This window comes from Panthera tigris, chromosome B3, assembly GCF_018350195.1.
Source record: "Panthera tigris isolate Pti1 chromosome B3, P.tigris_Pti1_mat1.1, whole genome shotgun sequence".
In the NCBI taxonomy this organism is placed as follows: domain Eukaryota; kingdom Metazoa; phylum Chordata; class Mammalia; order Carnivora; family Felidae; genus Panthera; species Panthera tigris.
Window position 1 is genome coordinate 25296516 of NC_056665.1, and position 26348 is coordinate 25322863.

Here is a 26348-nt window from a genome sequence, read left to right on the forward strand (position 1 = left end):
TAATCATCAAGAGAGTATAGTAGTGGCACAAAAAGAGACACATAGACCAATGAAATAGAATAGAAAACCCAGAATTGGACCCACAAATGTATGGCCAACTAATCTCTGATAAAGCAGGAAAGAGTATCCAATGCAAAAAAAGAGACAGTTTCTTTAGCAAATGGTTCTGGGAGAACTGGACATCAACATGCAGAAAAATGAAACTAGACAACTTTCTTACACCATACACAAAAATAAACTCAAAATTGATGAAAGACCTAAGTGTGAGACAGGAAACCACCAAAACCCTAGAGGAGAAAGCAGGCAACAACCCTTTTGACCTCAGCCACAGCAATTCTTGCTCGACACATCTCAAAAGCCAAGGGAATTAAAAACAAAAATGAACTATTGGGACCTCACCAAGATAAAAGCCTTCTGCCCTGCAAAGGAAAAAATCAACAAAACTAAAAGGCAACTGACGGAATGGGAAAAGATACTTGCAAATGACATATCAGACAAAGGGCTAGTATCCAAAATCTATAAAGAACTCACGGAACTCCACACCCGAAAAACAAATAGTCCAGTGAAGAAATGGGCAGAACACATGAATAGACACTTTTCTAAAGAAGACATCCAGATGGCCAACAGGCACATGAAAACATGCTCAACATCACTCCTCATCAGGGAAATACAAATCAAAGCCACACTGAGATACCATCTCACACTGATCAGAGTGTCTAAAATTAACAACTTAGGAAACAACATATGCTGGTGAGGATGTGGAGAAACAGGAACCCTCTTGCACTGATGGTGGGAATGCAAACTGGTGCAGCCACTGTGGAAAACAGTGTGGAGTTTCCTCAAAAAATTAAAAATAAAATTACCTTATGACTCAGAAATAGCTGGGATTAATCTAAATTAATTAGGAATTAACTAGGAATTAATCTAAAGAATATAGGAGTGCTGATTCATAGGGGCACTTGTACTCTAATGTTTACAGCAGCACTTTCAACAATAGTCAAATTATGGAAAGAGTCTAAATGTCCATCAAATGATGAATGGATAAAGAAGATGTGGTTTATATATACAATGGAACCACTTGGCAATGAGAAAGAATGAAATCCTGCCATTTGCTGCAACATGGATGGAACTGGAAAGTATTGTTCTGAGTGAAACAAATAAGTCAGAGAAAGATATATGTTTTCACTCATATGTGCATCTCAAGAAACTTAACAGAAGGGAAGGGGAAAAAATAGTTGCAAACAGAGAGAGGGAGGCAAACCATAAGATACTCTTAAATACAGAGAACAAAATGAGGCTTGATGGGGGGAGAGTGGAAAATGGGTGATGGGCATTGAGGAAGGCATTTGTTGGGATGAGCACTGGCTGTTAAATGTAAGTGATGAACCATGGGAATCTACCCCAAAAACCAAGAGCACACTTTACACGCTGTATGTTGGCCAATTTGATAATAAATTATATTTTAAAAATATATAAAATTGGAAAAAGAAGTTCAAAAAATGTTTCTTCTTCTGCTTTGTCACAGCCATGTTAAATAACAAATACAAGGTGTGGAAAGAGTTATGGTCTATAGATCATAATTAATAATTAGAATTAAGAGTTTAATAAAACTTCTTGATATAAAGTTAGTATAAAAACCAATTAAAATGTCTTCTACCACAAAAGTATTATTAGAAAGCAAAATTAAAATTTTTACTCTAACATAGTAAAGGAGAACAATTTTTCCTCTACTCATCTTAGGTTTTCAGCTGGGGATCTGTAACCAAAGACAGATTGACAAGAGAAAAGGATAGATATTGATTTAATGTTAAGTTTTAAGTGACCTCATAATGAAAAGAAGTGGCAAAAATCTAACCACATTTATATCAGGTTGAACAAGGAGACAATTGTGGAAAAGTAAATAAAGTATTTGGAGAGATTAAAAGAAGAAGAGGTTTATTTTATTAAGGTCTGTTCGTACAGCATTCTTTAGGCTTCTACTCCTTATCTCTGGTGAAAATAATGTTTCTTTCTTCCTGGTACAACAGGAAGGACATGTTTCACATGAGAAAGATGTGCTTACTTTACTGATGTTTCCTGCTTTGGTGAAGAAAAGGGGAAATTAGATTTTTTAAGTGCCTTTAACTCATTATGCTAAAGTGGCTTTTTTGGGTTGGCATATTTTTAATGGCAGTAGCATTAAAAATATAAAAATACTTAGTAATTAATATAACAAAGATATGAAAGACTTCTACAGAGGGAAGGAAGTAACAACTTTGTTTTAATACCCTAGCAAAGATCTAAATATATGGAGATAGACATGCATATTGATTGGAAGACTCCATATGATAGGGAGGGCAATACAAATCTCAGTCAAAATCCAAGCAGATGTCTAGTAGTACTTGATAAATTGTTTTAAAAATTCATATCAAAATGCAAGGTCTAGAATAGCTTAAGGAGCAAGTAGACAGGACTTGCTCTTTCTGCTATCAGCATTGATTATAAAGCTATAATGAAGGTGATAGTTTGCCTTAAGGCTATGAATAGATACATAGACCAGGGGCATAGTATAGACAGCCAGAAAATGACCTATACATTGATACTTGATATATGACACAGGTGGCACCAATAAATCAGTGGTGTTGGTGGCATTTATTATGGAAAAAATATGAACTATGTCTTACTTCACAGTATATAAGAAAATCAACATACAAAAGAATGTACATCTAAATGTGAAAAACAAAGCTATAAAATCTTTAGAAAGCAATTGGGAGATTAACCTCTTTTTCCCCTTTATTATATAAAAACACATCTTAATAGAGCACAAACAAAAATAAACAGGAAATAAAACTGACAAATTTGACTACATGGAAAATTAAGAATTTATGTTTAAAAAAATCAACACCACCTGGGTGCATGGGTGGCTCAGTTGGTTGAGTGTCAGAATCTTGATTTCAGCTAAGGTCATGGTCTTGTGGTAGTGAGGTCAGGCCCTGTGTTGGGCTCTGTGCTGGGTGTGGAGCCTGCTTGAGATTCTGTTTTTCCTTCTCTCTACCCCTTTCCCCCTCTAAATAAATAAATAAATAAATAAATAACACCATTAGAAGAGTGGAAAAGGAAGGCACCAAGCAGGAAAGATATTTGCAGCACAGGGTTAGTATCCCAAACATGTAACAAACTTCTACATATCAATAAGAAAGAGACCAGTTGGGAAAAAATGGGCTAAACACTCAAAGACATAGTCCACACATGAGAAGATCCAAATGACCAATAAGCACAAGAAAATGGACTCAGGTCTTTTTTGTAAGAAAAGTAATACAAATTGGGGCGCCTGGGTGGCGCAGTCGGTTAAGCGTCCGACTTCAGCCAGGTCACGATCTCGCGGTCCGTGAGTTCGAGCCCCGCGTCAGGCTCTGGGCTGATGGCTCGGAGCCTGGAGCCTGTTTCCGATTCTGTGTCTCCCTCTCTCTCTGCCCCTCCCCCGTTCATGCTCTGTCTCTCTCTGTCCCAAAAATAAATTTAAAAAAAATGTTGAAAAGAAAAGTAATACAAATTAAAAAGATAGGGAAGTGCCTTTAATTATATGTCCGTTGGCAAAAATGTAAAAGTCTGAAAATATTAAGTGTGGATGAGAGAGTGGAACAATTGGAACTCTTCAGTGTTCGTGAGAATGAAAATTAACACTACCACTTGGAAAGGTAGCTCATCATCACACATCAAGATGAGGAAATATATACCCCTATGCCCAGCAGTTCCTCCACTAGGGTTTATCTCAGAGAAACTTCTACATATGTATATGGGCAAATAGGTACAAGGAACCTCATAGCAGTGTTCTTGAATTAACCCCAAACCAGATACACAGTCAAGTCCCAAATATGTGATGGAATATTATACATCAATGGAAATGAATAAAATGCAGCTAAGCACAATAACAAGGATGGGTTTTGGTATTCAAGCAAATTATAAAGAAGCACTTTCATTCTTGCAATTCACATAAAGTCCCTGAAACAGGCAGAACTGGATGATGTATATAAGAATGCATACATAGTTGGTAAAATTCTAAGTAAAGGCACAGAGAGGCATTTATCAACAAAATCAGGATAATGGTGACCTGCAGCAGGAGGCAGAGAGGCATAATTATAGGGAGCATGCAAATGACCCCTGGTGCTAACAATGAGATAAGTATGTGTGTCATGTGCACCTCCTTCTGTTTCTTGGGTGTATATACATATCCAGAAAAAGAAGCAGGGTTGGAAATGGTGTGAGGGCAGGAAGGTAGAAACAGTGTTCTAGATGACAGGAATAACAAAACCAAGGGACCAGGGCAAAAGAGTACAGAGGAATTGAAAGGCAACTACTCTAAATGGATAGACCCTATTACATAGTCTTAACTTACTTTGCACTATTTCTCTTTCAAAATATTGAATCAAATATTCATTACATATTCCTTCATTTCTCTTTATAAAACATTGACACATTAAATAATGTAAAATAAATATATCACTGTTTTGCATCTGCAGATCAGAAAATGCTTATTGCTAACAGCATATAATTAGTAAATAGCACATTATTAGTACATGACACTAATTTCTATTAGACTTAAAAAGATGTTACTTTTCCCGGACATTATAATAATGTTTGTTACTTATTCTTTTTTTAATAATGTTTATTTATTTTTGAGAAAGAGAGAGAGAGCCAAAGCGGGGGAGGGACAGAGAGAGAGGGAGACACAGAATCCAAAGCAGGCTCCAGGCTGAGCTGTCAGCACAGAGCCCAACACATGGCCTGAACCCACGAACTGTGAGATCATGACCTGAGCTGAAGTCGGACACTTAGCTGACTGAGCTACCCAGATGCCCCTGTTATTTACTCTTTTTAAGATAATAATTTATATTTACTTTCCCTATTCTAGTAGTAATCTACTTATCCATTAAATATGGCCAAAAATATATTGTGTAATAAATATGTAAACTGCTAGCATGCATATTTTATGACATCCCAACAAAAAACGAAAAGAAACAAGTTTCTTCTGAATATGCTAATTGAATACATTTTGTGATAACATCAAGTCTAAAGCAAGAAGTTTAAAGTAATTTTTAAAAATTAAATTTTGTCCAAAGTATATTTCATTGCTTTAGACATAGGAAGAAGTTGTTAAAGTAATTGGTTATCTCCATATAACTAACAGAGAAGCAGCCGCAGAATTTTTTGTTTCTACCATACTACTGATTTAATTCTATTTTTAATACATGGTTGCGGTGCTCATTTTTTTAATGCTTTTTCCCCCCTAACAACATTAAGCACAAACTCCTAAGCTGAAAGTATTTCTCAATGACTTCTATAAGTCATTGTTACCATTTTTGCTGCATTGTTCTAGATAGAAAGATTGATGAATTATTGAACAAGAAAATGATCATTGGAGAACTTCTTTGTAGACCCAAGAGAAGATAGGAATGGTGTTCCATCCACAGAAGGATGTGACCCAGAATTCTAGAGCAGTTCATAAGGAATTTTCTTTAATACTTTGTTGTCAAATTCCAAATTTACAACATTTTGTTCATTTAATATTACAAGTTCCTTTTGAAACCCATTACTGGAGTAGTTTAATAAAATGCATTTTAACAGAATGTCTGTGACCTGATTGCTGCAGGCCATCTCAGGCAGAAGGAAAAAAATGTGCAGTTGTGATTAGCTGCTAATAATTCATGTTGGGAGTTAAGACATAAAAGAAAGGTTTTCTTCATGAAACAGGGAATGAGACTGAATGGGGAAACGGCATGAGAAGCACTTATAAGACCACTGTCCCTTTAACATGCTATCCTCTCTGCTCCCTGAATTAGAGCAGTTCTAAAGAAGATGTGTGTTGAAGACATCCAGCTCTACCTCCTGTGCATTTAATTAAGATCACCTAATTAAAAAGACTGAGATGCCAATGACAAGCCCAATGCCACATGACAAGATGACATTTTGAAGGGGAGAGTGATAGTACAGCAGATCATGGTCAAATCTAAGATGGTAAGAAAATGGAGCTAAATATTTTCCTGTTTCAACCATAATAGAAAGAGTGGGAATGTACTGGGTATAAAAAGTCCTCAAACTTGATGATTGTGTCCAGAGAATTTTTTCTAAATAACATACTTAAAGAAAATTAATGTTAAATGAAATGTTCACTCAGTGTAGGAAGCTCTCTCTTCCTCCCATTCAGGGCAGAACTGCATGTAAAGAAACAACAGTAGGACAAACATCACTTCACTTTGCCATCAGTGGGTGGGTCAGGATTTAGCATGAGGGCCTCTAAGCACTGACGGGAAAAGTGTTCACCCTATAGGTGATGTCCTGATGGTTCACACCTCAGAAGCCCTATCCCAGCATCAGCTGACAAGTCTCATGGGTCCTGACCACAGTCTAATCACACCTCTGTCAGTAAGGGTAGCTGATAAACCCCAACAAAAGTCAGGGGTTCTGCTAGCCAAGCACAGTTTCTTGGGACTCTGTGAGCAGATTCACAAAGTTCATTTCCTTTGATAGTCATAGAAAAATCTTGGTCTTTTCAGCTCCCTCTATTACAGAGGAGGCCCAAATGCCTTATTGGACTCCTATGGAATACAGACAGTATTTGCAACACTAAAGAGACCTGATGGCTAACTGAACATGGTGTGTGCAAGAGCAGCTGGCCTGGCCATGGCATCTCATAATTTTGCATGAAGGAGTGGCATCTGCCTGTCTTGGGGAAACTATCCCTCAGTAGGTTGCTCAAAGCAAAGATGCTGCTCAGCAGGGGCTTCAGTGCACAGACTTCCCTAAATGCCTGGGTTGGTTCACTGATGCTTCAGCTAAGCTGAAATCTGGTGGTGTCCACTGTGCAATGGTGGCTGTTTGGCTCCAGCACCAGTTCTGCAGAACCAAAAGTGTACCTCGTCACTCTCCAGTGGACAGGACACAAGGCTGTTCTTGTAGCTCTGGCCATACTCCCTTAATGAAGTTTGTTGTATTTTTAATGACTCTTGGGCTGTTGTCAATAGTCTAGTGTTTGGTCTGTCCCTTGTAAAACTACAGGTTTCATATTAAAGACACACCTCTAGGGGTGGGGATTGAACCATGGAAATGAATCATGGCCCCTGATCAGACTGTGTGGGTCACTCATGTTGGTGGTATGGACTCTTTTTCTGATGAGAATGATAAGAATCCAAGTTTCTGGTCAAGCATCTCCACTCATATTGCCACTGTCACAGGCTGGGCACCAAGTATGCAATAGTTTTATGTATGTACTGTATGCTGAACTTGGGACTCCTGCCAAGAGTTGGTCCTTTGGTCTTAAGTTCCAAGTGGCCACCTTGCCAGGGTGTTGTCAACTCCAAATGGGCAGACTTTGTTGCATTTATGACCCTTCCTCCAAGCTATCAGTGCATTTTCACTGTTGACAGCCTTTGAAATTATGGCACTGATTCTAAGCTGGGGGCAATTTTGTCCTTTGGGGGAACATTGGGCATTGTGTGGAGCTATTTTTGGTTGCTACAACTTGGTGATATGTACAACTGGCATCTAGTGAGTATACACAAGTATGGCGACAAACACCCCACAACACAAAGGCAGTGCTCACCCCAGCCCCACACTAACAAATAATTATCTAGCCCAAAATGTTAGTGTAATGAGACTGACAAACTCTAGTTAAGTGTGGTTCACATTTAATTAGCCAACCCCAGTTATCCCATCATGGCCCTTGAAACTAAGCCGTATCACGCTTTCAGCTTCTGGACCTTTTCTAGTCTGACAGTGGTACACCTTTTGTCACAAAGGCCACCCAGAAGTGGGCCAATGTTCAAAGTGATTAACAGACATTTCACACACACACCTGGTATTGAGGAACACTGAAATGGCTTCTTAAAATATTGACTCAGAAGGATACCTGACTCTAGCTCCGTCACCTCCTCCAGGTCTCCACACGTTTGTAAGGCAGTGTGGCTGGATGCAGCTATTCCCAGAAAGGGATTGTTTCCTTTCTGTTGTTTCCTTGCTAATGATCAGAACAAACAAGTAGAGCTTACACATTACTTGAAGTTATATGGAGATATTTTGAAATGAGAAGATTTTCTGATTATTTATAACAAAAGGTCTGGTCAAGTAGGGTGTGATTGGAGAAAAGATAAAATAGGAACTGAGAGGGGACACAGCAATGTTAGGGGGGTGTAAGAAGAGCAAGGACTCTAGCACATGAGGAGAGAATATCTTAAACCTTAGGAAGTACAAGAGGTGTCATGGTGGCAGTTAATGCTCTCATTGTGCCCTAGATTCAGCAACAATGTCTGAGTTAGATAGCAGCTGCAGCTGACAATCTCACTCGCTGCTGGGTTTGTTGTCTGATCCATGTACTATGAAAACAAAACTCTTGTGGACATGGCAGATCCTGATTCTTTTGTGCCTGATGCATACAGACCCACAGACCTAACGGCCCTGCTTTGGTCTGACTAATACAAATGTATATACTTCTTTGGATGTCCAAGTGGCCTTAGGATATGCCATGTGTGGTGACTGAGGCTGCATCTACTCAGTGATACTGCCCATGTAACTTAACCAAATCAATGTAAAACCCTCCGGTTTATATGTTTGTATGTGGGCCACGGAATGTTGCTTCATTGGAAGTGGGGCTTTTTGTGACCTATATAGTGCTTCTGTAATTATTCACAATGACACCAAAGATCAGAAAGTCAGTCTGAACTTCTTTGGGTGGGTTGTAATGGATAATAGTCCGACTTTACACTACATCCTGGCTATCCCCAAAGGACTATGTCTCTATGACTTATTTGGAACTAACTGAATCTGGAACTTTGGGGTAGGGGTCATGATTGAGATTGGCCTCATCCTGTTACTTGGAGGCTGTTGATAGTAGCCTTAATTAAATACTGTAAGAGACAAATCAAATGGTTTTTGCTTAAGAAAGACCATTTTGGGACAAGGGGCAGAATGTAGAGCACTTTTAGGTTTCCATTTTCCCCACTTCCCTCTAGATACCTAAGGCATAAATCCTTTAAGGGAATTTATATCTCAAGTTCAGAAAAGCTTCTAAGAGCCCAAGAAATAAAGCCATAGGCATATCCCATAATGATTTGGGAAACAAGCTCTGTGAGAATCATTCTCAAATCATAGTGCCCAAGTCTTCTGTTTAAGCAGCTGGACAGAACTTGCATCAGAATTATTGTGGGAAATGTTTTCATTTTTGAAAATTTTGTGTTTGGAGAACAATGGAGCCATTTGAGGAAGACTTTGATAAATATATGAGGTTTATATTGACATTAACTGAATTAAACTCAATCCAAACCTCCAACCCAGTGTTGGAATGTGGCAGGAAGGGGAATTAGAGGAGAAAGAGGGAAATCAGGAAAGGAAATCCAGTTATCATGTAACAAGGGTGTCAGGCTATAGTGTGGAGATGGAGGCTATAAAGATTCTGTAGGTTTGGGTATGGTTTTAGCATTTCAAAAGTTTGTTATTTTATTTTCTTCTCCTTGATTCACTCTAAGACTTAGGTTTACATAGTTCAAATAAAATATGCTTGTTTTTAGAAAAGAAGGAAAGAAGACTGGGGAGATCATACCCCAACTGGGCTCCAGTGTTTAAAGAAGCAACCAGCCCCAGGAATAGAGTGGATAGTGGAAGGTATAGAGGAAAGAAACTCAAGTAAAATTGTGCCCTGCAGTGAGAAAGAAGAGGTGGTTGGGGACTAATCTTGGCCAGAGAAGTCTTCCTGGAGAAGTTTGTTGGAACGCTGGTGGAGTTTACCAGCATAAACTAGAGGAGCAGGTATCCCCATGTATACAAATGCCAGTAAATTCCCATTAGGTCAACTAGTGAAGGCTCATGAAATCTTCTTTCAGATATCTACAAAGAAGTTATTTGCTCTTTCCCCTGAAGAGCAGGTCTTTCCCAAGTCTCTTAGGGACTTCATCAGCTTTAATGGAAGCATTAATTTATCTCACGTTAACTGGGCTTATGGTTGGCCCCTGGGATATCAATTAGCTGGAATTTATAGGTAGAAAACAACAGGACTGTTAAGATTATAGCCTCATGGTTTACCAAACACATCTCATATTTTAATTGGAATCTACTATGCTCATTGTTTCATAAATGCTGTTAGTGGAGCTAAACCCATCATGTTGTCCAAACCACACATGAGGCTTTGAAATGTCCATTACTCCAACTCAAGCATCGATGCATTCTGCAAGTCATGTTTAGCAAATTTCATTTAATAAATATCAATGCAAAACATTATTGATTTGGTTTAACATAGAGATGTAACCTCCTGTGTACTTGAAGAATTAAATGTGCATCCATTATTAATTCCTAATGTTGAGCTAAGAGAAGGAAGAAAAGGCAGTTTTACTAACAAATCCATATTAACTATTAACTAGGGGACAAAAATAGTTTACTTCACATAAAAAATATCATGATTTTATGTCTCCTTAATAAAATATTTGTATATTGTATTTTTAAATTACATCTAAGGGTTTTTTTTTAATTGATTGAGAAAAATGTTAAATGTTAAGTGATTTTTAGAGGTTTCTTAGAATTAGTTTTTAACATTTTCATGAAAAGGAAGTCTATAATAAATGTGTGAAGCTATTTATAGGGACTTTTTGGAGCTAAGTAAGATCTTAAATCACAGAATAATTTTCAAGTGGAAAGTTGGCTTTGGCCATATGAAGGATGTGAATTCACTGAATTAAATCAGTAGAATGTCCCAAAGGGTCAATGACTAGCTGGAGTCTCACTCTCTTAGAGGATAAGAATTTGGTCTAAGAGGTTTGGTGATTTAATAAATATTTCTGAGACTCGGCAGTAATTAATTTTACTGATTTTTTTTTTCAAATCCCATGCAACCTTCCATAGTTAATTTTGATGATTTAACCAGATCTAGAATTTAAATCATATCTTTGCTGTGAGAAACTTGAGTATAAATCAACAAATGTTTCTCAGGCTTCCATAAGCTAAATGTTATTAGTAGGAAGAACCCTGAGGCACTAGGTCATGGAGAGAGATATAGAAACTCCAAACATCTCTACTATTATTATTATTATTATTATTATTTTATTTTCATTAAAAAAATTTTATCTGTAGTCTGTGATTATCCAGCACAGGACTTTGCACAGGTGAAATCCAGGAACCATCTTTTATTTGATTGATTTGAATGAATCACCTGAGTAATCTTATAAAAGTAATTTGCCTTCTCTGGATCTATTTCTGCACATGATAAATGATTTTTTTAATTTCCTTGTGAAAATAAGTTGGAAATAGTATAAAAATATCTGAGTTGAAATCCTGGGTGTGTCATTCACCTACCTGCTCTTGGACAAATTACTTAATCTCCAAATCCCAATTTCTTCTTCTCTGAAATGAAGTCAACAATACTTTCCTTCACATTGTTGGAATAATCAAAAGAACCGTATGACCCCAAAGTGCCTACAAGCTGTTTGGCATGTAGTGTAAACTTCACAGGCACTTGTTGACTCCTTTTCAGTCACAGTATTCTGTAATCCAATTCCTCTTAGAAACTTGAACTCAAAGAGAAACAAATGGATTGTTTGGATTATTATCCTTTTCCCTTCTGTAAGAACTACATGACATGTTTAAACTGCTGATTTACTTACTTTTAGATGAAGACACGGAAATATTTTTTCTCCTTTGGAAGATGGAATGGAGAATGACAAGTTCATTTCCCTTTCCTTTCTGAAAACTCATTTATCCTTGAAACTGTTACAAATTTCCAATTTGCCAATGATTGCTTTTGTGAAGAACATGGGAGATGCGTGGTTCCTTTTAAAATGTAATTCCATGGCTTTTAATGGCTGTTTCCATTTCCATAGGTCTTAATGCTTTTAATACAGTCTTATTATACCCACTCTCCAATGTTCTTTTTATAACAGTTCTATGAAGTGGGATAGGTTTATGCATATTTTTTATGAAATGAAAATCTTAAAGTATAGGAAGGGTAACCCTTGGACAGAAAGAGAATAATCTATATCTTCCAATGTTCCTATGAATTTACCACTAGATGAAAAAGGGAAAAATAATTTGAACTTTTATAATAGTTAGTTTTCTTGGGGGTTCCTGGGTGGCTCAGTTGGCTGGGCGTCTGACTTCAGCTCAGGTCAATATCTCATGGTTTATGGGTTCAAGCCCCGCATTGCTTCAGATTCTGTATCTCCCTCTCTCTGCCCCTTCCCCACTTGCACTCTGTCTCTGTCTCTCTCTCAAAAGTAAACATTAAAAAAATTTATAGTAATTGGTTTTCTCAATATCATAATTCAAATGCTTAGTATTAGGTGGTCTGTTCAGCTAACTGGATCTTGTTTTTCTTATCTATCTATACGTATATCTGTGTCTATATCTATCTACATCTATCTATATCATCTATATCATTTATATCTATATCATATATCTATATATCTAAGTCCATGTTGATATGGCCTAAAAGATATTATTGTGCATAATTAATTAAATAGTTATCTTCCAAAATAGCAAAGTTCAGGTAGATGGGGTAAGAATAGGATTAGATTCATTGTTGAGGTGCAACAGTGTACCCTGGGGAAAAGATCACATTTAGGGTTTTTTCATCCTTCTGACCTCATTTAACATTAACTATCTCCTTAAATGAGCTAACTTACAGTTACAAGCCACATTGATAGTTAAGGCTTCAACATATAAATTTTTTTAGGGGGTGCAGTTTAGTCCATAACACCATCAGTGTCCTAAGAGCTCTGATAAGAGAGAGATTCTTACTTGCTGAGGAAAGAACTCTCTGAGAGTCTATCATGTAGAAACAGAGCTTGGCTTTGTCTTACAAGAAGAGGAAGAGACATCAGGAATGTGCACATACAGAAAAGTCTATGAGAACAAGTGAGAAGATGTCCATCTGGAAGCCAAGGAGAGGCATCTTACCAGAAACCAACTCTGATGGCACCTTGATCTTGGATTTTCAGCCTTCAGAACTATAAAAAAGTGAATTTCTCTTGTTTCAGCCAAATTAAAAAAAAAACTATTGCATTTATCTCTACTTTTACTTAATATAGGTAGTACATAATATCTTAACCTCTTAGAAACTCAGCTTTCTCATTTGCAAAATAGGAGTAATAATGCTAAAGGGATTAAAGGAGCTATGTGGAAAGTGTCTAACAAAATTTGAGCATATCATAGATGCTTAACCAATTCTAATTTCCTAAATGTTAAAGTGTGGCACACTTATAATCAAGTGTGAAAACACAAATAAAGAGTTGGATAAATTATTACAAAACAAGCCACTAAGGTTAAGAAAAAGAATGTTGGCTGCATACCAGATACGTCTCTTGGGCCTTCTCAGAGGCATTAGCTTTTTACTTTTCCTCCAAAGATAACCTCTATCCTAAATTCTTGCACTACAGTTATTTTTTTCTTTTTTTCAACTTCACAGAATGGGAATATACAGTATATATTATATTGTGGCTTTCTTCTTTTACTCAATAATGTTATACTTGTAATATTCACCTATGTTGCATGTCACTACATTTCATTCATTGTTGTTGCTGTACGATATTCTCCTGTATGTATACACCACCATTTATTGATCCAATCTCATGTTGAAGGACTTATGGGTTGTTTATGGTTTGGAACTCTCATGAGCACGCTGCTATAGATATTCCCATGTACTTGACTGTTCCTGCACGTAGCAATATTCTTGTTGGGCATATATATAGGACTAGCATTGCTTGGTCATAGGATGTACACATTTTCAACTGAAGCAGGTTATAAACCAAACTACCTTCCCAAGTAGTTGTATAAAACACATTTTTACCTAGTAGCACAAGAAAATCCACTGTACCATCTCCTAAACAATACTTGCTACTGTCAGTCTTGTGTGGTATCACATGGTAGTTTTAATTTGCATTTCCTGATGACTAATAAAGGTGAGCACTCTTTCACATGTTATCAATCCTCAGTGTTATGGACTGAAAGTTTATGTTCCCTTAAAATTCATCTGTTGAACGACAGGGATGTCTACTCTCACTGCTGTTGTTTAACATAGTGTTGGAAGTGCTAGCATCAGCAATCACATAACAAAAGGAATTCAAAGGCATCAAAATTGGCAAAGACGAAGTCAAGCTTTCACTTTTTGCAGATGACATGATATTATACATGGAAAATCTGATAGACTCAACCAAAAGTCTGCTACATGAATTTAGCAAAGTTGCAGGATACAAAATCAATGTACAGAAATCAGTTGCATTCTTATACACTAATAATGAAGCAATAGAAGGACAAATAAAGAAACTGATCCCATTCACAATTGCACCAAGAAGCATAAAATACCTAGAAATAAATCTAACCAAAGATGTAAAAGATCTGTATGCTGAAAACTATAGAAAACTTATGAAGGAAATTGAAGAAGATACAAAGAAATGGAAAGACATTCCATGCTCATGGATTGGAAGAATATTGTCAAAATGTCAATACTACCCAAAGCTATCTACACATTCAATGCAATCCCAATCAAAATTGCACCAGCATTCTTCTCTAAGCTAGAACAAACAATCCTAAAATTCATATGGAACCACAAAAGGCCCCCAATAGCCAAAGTAATTTTGAAGAAGAAGACCAAAGCAGGAGGCATCACAATCCCAGACTTTAGCCTCTACTACAAAGCTTAATCATCAAGACAGCATGGTATTGGCACAAAAACAGACACATAGACCCATGGAATAGAATAGAAACCCCAGAACTAGACCCACAAACGTATGGCCAACTCATCTTTGACAAAGCAGGAAAGAATATCCAATGGAAAAAAAGACAGTCTCTTTAACAAATGGTGCTGGGAGAACTGGACAGCAACATGCAGAAGGATGAAACTAGACCACTTTCTCACACCATTCACAAAAATAAACTCAAAATGGTTAAAGGACCTGAATGTGAGACAGGAAACCATCAAAACCCTAGAGGAGAAAGCAGGAAAAGACCTCTCTGACTTCAGCCGTAGCAATTTCTTACTTGACACATCCCCAAAGGCAAGGGAATTAAAAGCAAAAATGAACTACTGGGACGTCATGAAGATAAAAACTTCTGCACAGCAAAGGAAACAATCAACAAAACTAAAAGGCAACCAACGGAATGGGAAAAGATATTTGCAAATGACATATCAGACAAAGGGCTAGTATCCAAAATCTATAAAGAGCTCACCAAACTCCACACCTGAAAAACAAATAACCCAGTGAAGAAATGGGCAGAAAACATGAAAAGACACTTCTCTAAAGAAGACATCCAGATGGCCAACAGGCACATGAAAAGATGCTCAACGTCGCTTCTCATCAGGGAAACACAAATCAAAACCACACTGAGATACTACCTCATGCCAGTCAGTGGCTAAAATGAAGAAATCAGGAGACTATAGATGCTGGAGAGGTTGTGGAGAAATGGGAACCCTCTTGCACTGTTGGTGAGAATGCAAATTGGTGCAGCCACTCTGGAAAACCGTGTTGAGGTTCCTCAAAAAATTAAAAATAGACCTACCCTATGACCCAGCAGTAGCACTGCTAGGAATCCCAAGGGATACAGGAGTACTGATGCATAGGGGCACTTGTACCCCAATGTTTATAGCAGCACTCTCAACAATAGCCAAATTATGGAAAAAGCTTAAATGTCCATCAACTGATTAATGGATAAAGAAATTATGGTTTATATACACAATGGAGTACTACATGGCAATGAGAAAGAATGAAATATGGCCTTTTGTAGTAACATGGATGGAACTGGAGAGTGTTATGCTGAGTGAAATAAGCCATACAGAGAAAGACAGATACCGTATGTTTTCACTCTTATGTGGATCCTGAGAAACCTAACAGAAGTTCATGGGGGAGGGGAAGGAAAAAAAAAAGAGGTTAGAGTGGGAGAGAGCCAAAGCATAAGAGACTCTTAAAAACTGAGAACAAACTGAGGGTTGATGGGGGTTGGGAGGGAGGGGAGGGTGGGTGATGGATATTGAGGAGGGCACCTTTTGGGATGAGCACTGGGTGTTGTATGGAAACCAATTTGACAATAAATTTCATATATTGAAAAAAATAAATAAAATTATCTGACAAAAAAATCATCTGTTGAAACCCCAAACCCTAATATAGATGAGATCATAAGAGTAGGGCCCCTATGATTGTGATCTCTCCCTCTCTGTCTCTCTCTGTCTCTGTCTCTGTCTTTCTCTGTCAAATGAAGACACAATGAGAAGGCAGCTTTCTGAAAGTGAGAAAAAGAGCTCTCAGCAGAAACTGCATTAGCTGGCGCCTTGATCTTGGACTTACCAGCCTTCAGAACTGTAAGAAATTAATGTGATTTTTAAACCACCCAGTCTGTGGTATTTTGGTATAGCTGCCTGAGCCACTAACATTCTTGCATATCCTCTTACAAAGTGCCTAAGTTTTTTGCTAATTTTTCTATTAGGTTTTTCTTAATGATTTGTAAGCATTCTTTGTACGTACTAGATACAAGCCTTTTTTTGTTTGCTTGCTTATATGTTTTACTAATATAGTTTTCAATTTCCTGTCTTGCCTTTTAAACAATTTTAGTAGTATCTCTTGTTAAACTGAATATCATATTTTAATAGAGTCCAAGTTATCAATGTTTTCCTTTATGATTAGTACTTTTTGTGGTTTAATATGGCATTTGATACCCCAGTGTTGTAAAGATGTTATCCATACTGTCTTTACTTGCGATATTGTTTGGGTTTTAGCTCTATAATCCACACAGTATTTCTGTGAATGATGTAATTTAGGGTATATTAATTTGTTAGGACAGCCATAACAAAGCCACAGACTGGGTGACTTAAACAATAGAAATATATTTTCTCATAATTCTAGAAACTAGAATTCTGAGATCAAGGTCCTGGAAAGATTGGTTTCTTTTGAGGCTTCTCTTCTTGGACTATAGATGTCCATTCCCTCCCTGTCTTCCCATGGTCTTCCGTCTGTGTGTACTTGTGTCTTTATTTTCTTTTTTTTCAAGGACTCTGGTCATATTGGATTTGGGCAGACCCTACAGTCATCACTTTAACTTAATTACCTCTTTAAAGACCCCGTATCTCTAAATAGAGACATATTCCAAGATAGTAGGATTTTTTCCATCTTATGAATTTTGGGGGACACAATTCAACTCATAACTTAGGTCAGATTTTTCTTTTCGTATGGATATCTAATTGACCTAGTACATTTATTGAAAATAATGTTTTTCTTTATTATTTTGGTACCAAATTAATTAGAAATCAAGTACCATATACATGTGAGTTTATTTCTCAATTTTCTCTCCTGTGAATCTTCTTCATGACTATGTCAACAATACCATTTTACTGCAGGTTAATTATAACTCAATATTTGTGAGACAAAATCTTTCAAATTATCCTTATTTAACAATATCTTGGCTGATCTTGTTCTTTTTAATCTCCATGTAAAATGGAATTTTGTCAATACCTACAAACAAACAAAAAAACCACCCAAATAAAAACCTTGTTGTTATTTGATTAGGATGGGATTGTATAGATCAATGTAGGAAGAATCTATATCCTTAGACTTTTGAGTCTTCCAGTCTACTAACTTGGCATGTGTGTCCATTATTTAGACCTTTTCTAATTTATTTTAATAATATTTCATACTTTCAGTATAGAGATCTTGCATATCTTCATTAGACTTATTCCTAGGTTTTAACATTTTTATCATTGTAAATTGTATCATATTGTATAATTTTGCTTTTTAGTGGTAGGTTGGTAGTACGCAGAATTTTAGTTAATTTTTTTTTTTTTTGGTCGACCTTAGATCAGCAAGCTTGTTGAATTCACGTATTAATCAACAATTTGTCAGTAAATTTCTTTGGATTTTCTACAAATATAATTATAACCTGAAAATGAGGTGACTGTTTTATCTCATATTTTCTAACCATTTTAATTTTTATTTCTTTCCCTTGACCTGTTGAATCAGCAAAACTCCTAATACACTGTTGAATGGCAGTGGGGAGAAGAGGCATTTCCTGTCTCATTCTCAATCTTAAATGAAATGAAATTGAGCAGTGCTATTCAACAGATTAAGGGAATTCTCTTCTATTCCTAGTTGGCTAAGAGGGTTTATAATAATGGGTGTTAGATTTTATCATATTTTTTCTGCATCTATTGATATAACCATATAGTTTTACTTTCTAAAAAAAAATTTTAATGTTTACTTAGTTTTCAGACAATGCAAGAGACAGAGTGCAAGCAGCGGAGGGGCAGACAGATGGAGACACAGAATCCAAAGCGGGCTTCAGGCTCTGAGCTGTCAGCCCAGAGCCCGATGCGGGGCTCAAACTCACGAACTGTGAGTTCATGAACTGAGCCAAAGTTGGACGCTTAACCGATTGAGCCACTCAGGTGCCCCCATAATTTTCCTTTCAAAATGGTAAATTAGTATGATTTATTTTTATTATTTTTATTTTTTTCTCTTTCAACCTGAATTTACCTTTTTTTTTTTTTTTGAATTTACCTTTTTTTAAAAATATAATTTATTGTCAAATTGGTTTCCATACAACACCCAGTGGTCATCCCAACAAGTGCCCTCCTGAATGCCCATCACTCACTTTTCCCTCTCCTCCATCCACCATCAACCCTCAGTTTGTTCTCAGGTTTTAAGAGTCTCTTATGGTTTGCCTCCCTCTCTATATATAACTTTTTTCCCCTTCCCCTCCCCCATGGTCTTCTATTAAGATTGATTTTTAAATAAGTTACTTGTCTTTTTTAATGTTTATTCATTTATTTTTGAGAGAGAGAGATAAAGGGAGAGAGAGAGAGAGAGAGAGGGAGAACACAAGCGGGGAAGGGCAAAGAGAGAGGGAGACAGAATCTGAAGTATGCTTCAGACTCTGAGCTGTTAGCTCAGAGCCCATCAGGAGGGTCAACTCAGAAACTATGAGACGATGACCTGAGCCTAAGTCAGACACTTACCTAACTGGGCCACCCAGGCACGCTGATAAGTCATTTGTTGTATATAAATCTTGCACTCCTAGAATAAATAAACTTGGTTACTAGGATTTATCCTTCTTATGTGGTGCCAGATTTTATCTGCTATTTTTTTGTTTATAATTTTTATAGCTGAATTCATGAGGCAGTTGCATCTATAATTTTTTCTACCAATTTTATTTTTCCCTGCCAGATTTTAGAATCAAGATTATGATGGTTTTATTTTATATAAAACAGGCTGCAGAGTACTTAATCTATATTTTTTTCTTGTCCATGAAAAAATTAAGCAAGATTGGTAGGTCATATTCGTTAAATTTGTGACAGGATTAACTGGAAAAACCAGCTGGACTTGGAGTTTTCTTTGTGGAAAGATTTATAATTACAGTTTTCATTCTCTAATAATTATAGGATTACATATTTTCTAATGTTGGTTGTATTTTTCTATTTTTTTCATTTCATCTAAATTTTCAAATATATTGGCACTATTATTATTATAATTTCCTCCTATGATATTTGTAATGTCCTTGTGATGCCCTCATTTAAAATCACAATGATTTTTCTGATATCTTTTTCTTTCCTTCTGGATATATATTTTTCTTGAACTATCTTACCAGAAATTTATTATTTTATTAGGCTTTCAAGATTTAAATTTTAGGTTATCTTATTTTTTCTATTGTACATTTGATTTCTAATTCATTGATTTCTGCATTTATCTTTATTGTTTCCATCCTTCTTCCTTTTGGGCTAAATTTGTTGTTCTTTTTAATTTTTTTTGTGTAATAGTCTCATTAATTTTTAGCTTTCTTCTTTTCTATAAATTTTTCTCTATATCTTACGTGTTCTGGTGTGTAGTTTTATTCATAAAATTCATTTCAAATTATTTTCTTTTTTGACTTGTGTATATTTAGAAGGGTATTTTTAACTTCCATATGTGGATTTTCTAGTAACACATGTAACTGATTTTTAGCTCAATTGCATTGTGGTCAGAAAACTTATTCAGTATGATTTCAAATTTATGAACCTAGTAGAGCTCTGCTTTATGGGACAGTGCTTGGTCAATTTTAAATATTCTGTGAGTACATGGAAAGCTTGTATTCTGTGGCTATTGAATGCAGTGTTTCATATACGTCAACTAAATCATACTAATTTTGTTGTTCAAATCCTTTATATCCTTACTGTTATTGGTTTTGTTTTGTTTTTGATGTGATTGTTTTATCAGTTACAGAGTAACTTTTGGAATTTATCACTATTGTAGACTTGATTTTTCTAGTAATTCTGTTAATCTTTATTCATTTTAAAACGAAACTTCACCACGAAATATCAGACAAAGAGCTAGTACCCAAAATCTATAAAGAACTCACCAAACTCTACACCCCAGAAAACAAAAAATCCAGTGAAGAAATGGGCAGAGGACATGAATAGACACTTCTCTAAAGAAGACATCCAAATGGTCGACAGGCACATGAAAAGATGCTCAACGTCATTCCCCATCCGGGAAATACAAGTCAAAGCCACACTGAGATATCACCTCACGCCAGTCAGAGTGACTAAAATGAACAAATCAGGAGACTATAGATGCTGGAGAGGATATGGAGAAATGGGAACCCTCTTGCACTGTTGGTGGGAATGCAAACTGGTGCAGCCACTCTGGAAAACCGTGTGGAGGTTTCTCAAAAAATTACAAATAGATCTACCCTATGACCCAGCAATAGCACTGCTAGGAATTTCCCCAAAGGACACAGGAGTGCTGATGCATAGGGACACTTGTACCCCAATGTTTATAGCAGCACTCTCAACAATAGCCAAATTATGGAAAGAGCCTAAATGTCCATCAACTGATGAATGGATAAAGAAATTGTGGTTTATATGCACAATGGGATACTACTTGGCAATGAGAAAGAATGAAATATGGCCTTTGTAGCAACGTGGATGGAACTGGTGAGTGTTATGCTAAGTGAAATAAGTCATACAGAGAGAGACAGATACCATATGTTTTCAGTCTTATGTGGATCCTGAGAAACTTAACAGAAGACCATGGGGGAGGGAAAAGAAAAAAAAAGTTCTAGAGGGAGGGAGCCAAAGCATAAGAGACTCATAAAAACTGAAAATAAACTAAAGGTTGATGGGGAGTGGGAGGGAGGGGAAGGTGAGTGATGGGCATTGAAGAGGGCACCTGTTGGGATGAGCACTGGGTGTTGTATGGAAACCAATTTGCCAATAAATTTCATATTTAAAAAAAAGAATGATAAAAGGACATAAAACTTCTAAGAAAATAGAAAATGTGGAATATTAAAAAATACTCTAAAAAGAGGCAAGAACTATGAAAAGTTAATTTATAATAGACCAAAAAATAGTAAACAGTAATAAAATGGTGGATCTAAATGCAAATATATTTTTAAATTGACTAAAATCTTTCATCAAACATCAAAGATTATCAGACCAGCGAAAATTAAAAATTAAAAAACGTGTACTAGTTGCAAGAGATTTTATCTCAGATTGAAAAGTCACAAAGATTGAAAGTGAAGACAGAGCACCTGAGATTCAATTCTATAGTAAAAAAAAAAATATATATATATATATATATATATATATCAATAAGATATATATATATATATATATATATCAATAAGATATATATATATATATCTCAATTATAAATTTAAAGGCAAGGCAACCTTTCATTTTTTTTAAATATGAAATTTATTGTCAAATTGGTTTCCATACAACACCCAGTGCTCATCCCAAAAGGTGCCCTCCTCAATACCCATCACCCACCTCCCCCTCCCTCCCACTCCCCATCAACCCTCAGTTTGTCCTCAGTTTTTAAGACTCTCTTATGCTTTGGCTCCCTCCCTCTCTAACCTCTTTTTTTTCTTCCCCTCTCCCATGAACTTCTGTTAAGTTTCTCAGGATCCACATAAGACTGAAAACATATGGTATCTGTCTCTCTCTGTATGACTTATTTCACTTAGCATAACACTCACCAGTTCCATCCACGTTGCTACAAAAGACCATATTTCATTCTTTCTCATTGCCAAGTAGTATTCCATTGTGCATATAAACCACAATTTCTTTATCCATTCATCAGTTGATGGACATTTAGGCTCTTTCCATAATTTGGCTATTGTTGAGAATGCTGCTATAAACATTGGGGTACAAGTGTCCCTATGCATCAGCACTCCTGTGTCCCTTGGGGAAATTCCTAGCAGTGCTATTGCTGGGTCATAGGGTAGATCTATTTGTAATTTTTTGAGGAACCTCCACACGGTTTTCCAGAGTGGCTGCACCAGTTTGCATTCCCACCAACAGTGCAAGAGGGTTCCCATTTCTCCATATCCTCTCCAGCATCTATAGTCTCCTGATTTGTTCATTTTAGTCACTCTGACTGGCGTGAGGTGATATCTCAGTGTGGCTTTGACTTGTATTTCCCGGATGGGGAATGACGTTGAGCATCTTTTCATGTGCCTGTCGACCATTTGGATGTCTTCTTTAGAGAAGTGTCTATTCATGTCCTCTGCCCATTTCTTCACTGGATTTTTTGTTTTCTGGGGTGTAGAGTTTGGTGAGTTCGTTATAGATTTTGGGTACTAGCCCTTTGTCTGATATGTCATTTGCAAATATGTTTTCCTATTCTCTCGGGTGCTTTTTAGTTTTGTTGATTCTTTCCTTTGCAGTGCAGAAGCTTTTTATCTTGATGAGGTCCCAATAGTTCATTTTTTGCTTTTAATTCCCTTGCCTGTGAAGATGTGTCAAGTAAGAAATTGCTGTGGCTGAGGTCACAGAGGTTTTCTCCTGCTTTCTCCTCTAAGGTTTTGATGGTTTCTTGTCTTACATTCAGGTCCTTTACCCATTTTGAGTTTATTTTTATGAATGGTGCAAGAAAGTGGTCTAGTTTCATTCTTCTGCATGTTGCTGTCCAGTTCTCCCAACACCATTTGTTAAAGAGAGTGTCTTTTTTTCCATTGGATATTCTTTTCTGCTTTGTCATAGGTTAGTTGGCCAAACATTAGTTGGAGTCTCTACTCTATTCCATTGGTCAGTGTGTCTGTTTTTGTGTGAAGACCATGCTTTCGTGATGATTACAGCTTTGTAGTAGAGGCTAAAGTCTCAGATTGTGATGCCTCCCTCTTTGGTCTTCTTCAATATTACTTTGGCTATTCAGGATCTTTTGTGGTTCCATACAAATATTAGGATTGCTTGCTCTAGCTTTGAGAAGAATGCTAGTGCAATTTCGATAGGGATGGCATCGAATGTGTGGATAGCTTTCGGTAGTATTGACATTTTAGCAATATTTATTCTTCCAATCCATGAGCATGGAATATTTTTCCATTTCTTTGTATCTTCTTCAATTTCCTTCATAAGCTTTCTATAGTTTTCAGCATACAGATCTTTTACTCTTTGGTTAGGTTTATTGCTAGGTATTTTATGCTTCTTGGTGCAATTGTGAATGGGATCAGTTTCTTTATTTGTCTTTCTGTTGATTCATTATTAGTGTCTAAGAATGTAACTGATTTCTGTACATTGATTTTGTATCCTGTGATTTTGCTGAATTCATGTATCAGTTCTAGCAGACTTGGTGGAATCTGTCAGGTTTTCCATGTATAATATCATGTCATCTGCAAAAAGTGAAAGCTTGACTTTATCTTTGCCAATTTTGATGCCTTTGATTTCCTTTTATTCTGTGATTGCTGATGCTAGAACTTCCAACACTATGTTAAACAACAGCGGTGAGAGCGGACATCCCTTTCATGTTTCTGATCTCAAGGGGGAATGCTCTCGGTTTTTCCCCATTGAGGATGATATTATCTGTTGGCTTTTCATAAATGGCTTTTATGATGTTTAAGTATGTTCCTTCTATCCTGACGTTCTCAAGCATTTTTATTAAGAAAGGATGCTGAATTTTGTCAAATGCTTTTTCTGCATCGATTGACAGGATCATATGGTTCTTTTCTTTTCTTTTATTAATGTGATGTATCACATTGATTGATTTGTGAATATTGAACCAGCCCTGCATCCCAGGAATGAATCCCACTGCATCATGGTGAGTAATTCTTTTTATATCCTGTTGAATTCAATTTGCTAGTATCTTATAGAGAAGTTTTGCTTCCATATTCATCAGGGATATTGGCCTGTAGTTCTCTTTTTTTGCTGGGTCTCTGTCTGGTTTGGGAATTAAAGTAATGCTGGCTTCATAGAATGAGTCTGGAAGTTTTCCTTCCCTTTCTATTTTTTGGAAGGGCTTGAGAAGGGTAGCTATTATATCTACTTAAATGTATAGTAGAATTCCCCTGGGAAGCCATCTGGTCCTGGCCTCTTATTTGTTGGGAGATTTTTGATAACTGATTCAATTTCTTCATTGTTTATGGGTCTGTTCAAATTTTCTATTTCTGCCTGAGTTTTGGAAGTGTGTGGGTGCTTAGGAATTTGTCCATTTCTCCTAGGTTGTCCAGTTTGTTGGCATAAAATTTTCCATAGTATTCCATGATAATTGCTTGTATTTCTGAAGGATTGGTTGTGATAATTCCATTTTCATTCGTGATTTTATTTATTTGGGTCATCTCCCTTTTCTTTTTGAGAAGCCTGACTACAAGTATATCAATTTTTTTTTTCAAAAAAAACCAACTCTTCATTTCATTGATCTACTCTATTGATTTTTTAGATTCTATTTTGTTTATTTCTGCTCTTGTCTTTAATATTTCTCTTCTTTTGCTGAGTTTGGGGTGTCTTTGCTATTATGCTTCTGTTTCCTTTAGGTGCGCTGTTAGATTTTGTATTTGGGATTTTTCTTGTTTCTTGAGATAGGTTGGATTGCAATGTATTTTCCTCTCAGGACTGCCTCCGCTGCATCCCAGAGTGTTTGGATTGTTTTATTTTCATTTTCATTTGTTTCCATATATTTTTAACTTCTTCTCTAATTGCCTGGTTGACCCATTCATTCTTTGGTAGGTTAAAGACCTTTAACTTCCATGCTTTTGGAGGTTTTCCAGACTTTTTCCTGTGGTTGATTTCAAGTTTCATGACATTGTGGTCTGAAAGTGTGCATGGTATGATCTCAATTCTTTTATACTTATTAAGAGCTGTTTTGTGATGCAGTATGTGATCTATCTTGGAGAATGTTCCATGTACACTCAAGAAGAAAGTATATTCTGTTGCTTTGGGATGCAGCGTTCTAAATATATCTGTCAAGTCCATCTGGCCCAATCTATCATTCATGGCCCTTGTTTCTTTATTGATCCTGTGTCTAGATGATCTATCCATTGTTGTAAGTAGAGTATTAAAGTCCCCTGAAATTACCACATTCTTATCAATAAGGTTGCTTATGTTAGTGATTAATTGGTTTATAAATTTAGGGGCTCCCTTATACAGTGCATTGACATTTATAATTGTTAGCTCTTCCTGATGGATGGACCCTGTAATTATTATATAGTGCTCTTCTTCATCTTTTGTTTTAGCCTTTAATTTAAAGCCTAGTTTGTCTGATATAAGTATGGCTACTCCAGCTTTCTTTTGACTTCCAGATAGATAGTTCTCCATCCCCTCACTTTCAATCTGAAGGTGTCCTCAGGTCTAAAATGAGTCTCTTGTAGACAGCAAATAGATGGGTCTTGTTTTTTTATCCATTCTGATACCCTATGTCTTTTGGTTGGCGCATTTAATCCATTTACATTCAGTGTTATTATAGAAAGATGTGGGTTTAGAGTCATTGCGATGTCTGTAGGTTTCACACGTGTAGTGATATCTCTGGTACTTTGTGGTCCTTGCAACATGTCACTCAGAGTCCCCCTTAGGATCTCTTGTAGGGCTGTTTTAGTGGTAATGAATTCCTTCAGTTTTTATTTGATTGGGAAGACCTTTATCTTTCCTTCTGTTCTGAATGACAGACTTGCTGGATAAAGGATTCTCAGCTGCATTTTTTTTTCCTGTTCATCACATTGAAGATTACCTGCCATTCCTTTCTGGCCTGCCAAGTTCCAGCAGATTGGTCTGCCACTACTCTTATGGGTCTACCTTTGTAAGTTAGAACTTGTTTATCCCTAGCTGCTTTGAATTCTCTCTTTATCCTTGTATTTTGCCAGTTTCACTATGATGTGTTGTGTAGAAGATCGATTCAAGTTACGTCTGAAGGGAATTCTCTGTGCCTCTTTGATTTCAATGCCTTTTTCCTTCCCCATATCAGGGAAGTTCTCAACTATGATTTGTTCAATTACTCCTTCAGCCCCTTTCTCTCTCTTCTTCCTCTTCTGGAATTCCTATGATACAGATATTGTTCCATTTGATTGCATCAATTACTTCTCTAATTCTCCCCTCATACTCCTGGATTTTTTTTTTTATCTCTCTTTTTCTCGGCTTTCTCTTTTTCCATAATTTAATCTTCTAATTC